The sequence below is a fragment of the Zingiber officinale genome, chromosome 2B (genome assembly GCF_018446385.1).
Source record: "Zingiber officinale cultivar Zhangliang chromosome 2B, Zo_v1.1, whole genome shotgun sequence".
NCBI classification, from domain to species: domain Eukaryota; kingdom Viridiplantae; phylum Streptophyta; class Magnoliopsida; order Zingiberales; family Zingiberaceae; genus Zingiber; species Zingiber officinale.
In genome coordinates, this window is record NC_055989.1 from 89433875 (window position 1) to 89436987 (window position 3113).

The following is a 3113-nucleotide window of genomic DNA, read 5'->3' on the forward strand; positions in this document are numbered from 1 at the left end:
CCGGGCAGGCTCATCTTCTTGGAGAACTTGGTGAGTTGGGCCTTTGATGCCTCCATCTTAGCCTTTAGTGATTGCAGCTCGGTGTCCTTTCAAGCGATAGCTTGTTGGTGCTCCTCAATTTGGAGCTCGCTGGCCATCTGTTCAGTCGTTTGGCTAACTTGCTCTATAGCTAGAGCTGCCTCCACTTCTCAAGTTTCTTGGTAAAGACCTGGGCTTCTTTGTTCTTAATATCTAAGTTATTGAAGGTCTGAAGCTACCTAGCATTCATAGAGTTAAGTTTGGCCTCAAAGGTATGAGCTTGCTTGGTTAGTCGATCGAGCTGGAGGGCCTAATCCTGATTTTTGTTCTTCTCAACCATCAGCACCCGCTCAGACCCTAGAAGCTACTTGGCGGATGCATCCAAATCTTTTTTCAGCTGGGCCACCTTAGCAGTGAGACGATCGGCCTAGAGGCGCTCGACTCGCTGGTTGACTCCCAAATCTTTTCATATTCAAGCAAGGCCAACCTCTTATACATAGCTAGGCTCTCTACCCAGAATAGAAAGTTAAAGAAGTAACTTACGTCTGGCCAGGAAAAATGAATAAAGAATTGGAGAAAAAGGTTACCCAATGGATTTTTGACTAAAGCCATCAGTAAGTTCCCCAAGCAGAATTGCAGTCGCCTTAGCCTTGGCATCAACCCAGGTTTGGTCTAGGGGCCCTTGGATCCTGATCTGATATTCTGGGAAGCGTAGCTCGTCATCATCCGGATGGTGCCAGTTATTGGATGGTAATCTGATGATGGTTGTAATGTGCCTACAGCCGCTCAAATCTGAAGGCTCCAAAGTAGCCTTGCTATTAGACTTGGACATTGGGGAGAAACGGATAATTAAAGTAGGGTTGCTGCTTTGGTCGGTGATGACATCAAGTAGGAAATCAATCATGCTATCATCATCCCAACTGGTAGCTTGGACAAGGGTCCAATCAGACGATGGCGGTGTCAGCAGGCTGGTCGTCCACTCAAGGATGGTGGATGAAGAGCTCTTGCCCCACTCAGATAGAGGTCGAGGAGCCGACGCGACTGTAGAAGGTTATGAATTAGAGGCCTCCGAGTGAGAGGAAGCCTCCGATCGGAGCTTCTTCCTGCATTGGAGCTGAATCAAGGGCTTGCCGGAGGTGGTCGATTCGGAAGGAACTGCCACTGGGACCATGGAGGGTCGGGCGGGTGGAAGCTCACCTGTGGTAGCCGCGGTGTCGCTTCCTGCCGCTCGGCTTGCTTCTCCGGTCTACTCCTCTAATGTGCCAACCGGCAAGTACCCATGACTTTCCAGCTCGACCGCCCCCATGACATTGATCTCGGCATCAGTTATCTTACCCTTACCGCTCATCAACGACTTAAACATGACTTGAGCTGCAAAAAGAAAAAGAAATCATTTAGAATTAAAAGCACCAAATAGAGAAATGACTTACCTAAGGAGTCGGGCAGCCAGGCTTGAATGATACTCAGCTCAAATATATATAGAATGCCCTCCAGCAATAAGTTATGGATATGATATTTCTAACCAGCCAGGTGCACGACTACTTGGAGGTAGGACAGCTCCCAATGATATTTTCCTAGCGCGGGAGATTTTGGCAGCTCCATTTTCCAACCAGTCGGGAAAGCAAGCCGATCAGGAAGGTGGATGAAGAAGTAGTGATCCTTCCAGGCCTTATTAGAAGTGAACATCTTTTCAAAGTAAACAGAGTCCACCCGAGACTGGAAGAGGAGGTGCCCAACTAGGATAATTTTAGATAATAAAATAATATAAAATATGGGGTAAAAGGAGAATTCTATATAGGCGGAATAGGATAACGACCCCACACAATAATCTAAAGGAGTTGGGTACTAACTGTTACAAGGGAATGTAAAAGTACCTACAAACTTCAGCGAAAAAAAGGATGAATGGGAAATCGCAAGCCGACATAAAATTAGTCTTTGGAAAAAGGGAGGAAGCCGTCCGGAGGTGTATGGGGACGAGCATAGGCAGAAGGGATTGTAATTTTGTAATCATCAAGAATATGGTAGGTCATCATCATTGATTGACCTCATCACTGTTAAAATCAGACTTGGTTGAGGTATACCACAGTCCAAGGATAGCCGAGGGTGGAGAAGGAGAGCACGCCATGGAGCAAATGATAGAAATCAAAGATCGAAAGGGAGAAAGGAGAAGGAGCTTATTGGAGAAGGATCGCCATCAACAAGCAAAGAACAGAGATCAAGGAGACAAACGAGAAGAAGACGAAGGCAATACAGTGAACGGAGAAAGAAACGAATGGTTTAAAAACCTTTGGGGCGACTGTCTTGAGTCGTCCGATCAAGGATTTTAGGAAAACAAAGTTTAATCTTGGTCGTTGAATTCGAAAAGGTAGCCATCGAATCAAATCCAAATAGTCACTTGTCACATCACACATGCGGCAGCAAGAAAAAATGGCACGTGGCATTCGATTACAAGTGACATTAATGAGAAAGGGAAGCACATGATTAAAAGACATGGCCAGACTTGCTTTGCATTAATGGCTAGGGATTTGAATGGTTTCCAAGAAATTATAATGATGTCAGTAGCAATTAAAAGACACTAAGTGAGGGTGGTCGGTCGGAGAAGAGATCAGAAAGAAGTTAAAAAATGGCTAAGTGTTGTCCATCTTATACCCGAGCAACATCAACCTCGAAGTATGAGTAGCCGATCGGGGGAGTGATCAGAAAGAAGTTAAAAATGGCTAAGTATTGTCTATCTTAAACCCGAGCAACATCAACCTCGTAGTATGAGTAATCGATCGGGAGAGTGATCAGAAAGAAGTTAAAAAATGGCTATGTGTTGTCCGTCTTAGACCCGAGTGGCATCAACCTTGGAGTATGAGTAGCCAATTGGGAGAGTGATACAAAAGAAGTTAAAAAATGGCTAAGTGTTGTCCGTGTTAGACCCAAGCGGCATCAACCTCGGAGTATGAGTAGCTGATCGAGAGAGTGATTAGAAGCAAGCTGAGCGGCGACTCTAAACTCTAATGCGTCTAGTCAGGGAAAAGGTAGCTTCTTGACGAATTGCAGGAACAGTGAATGTCATAAATGAGTTGTGGCTCTAAACCCTAGAACATTTG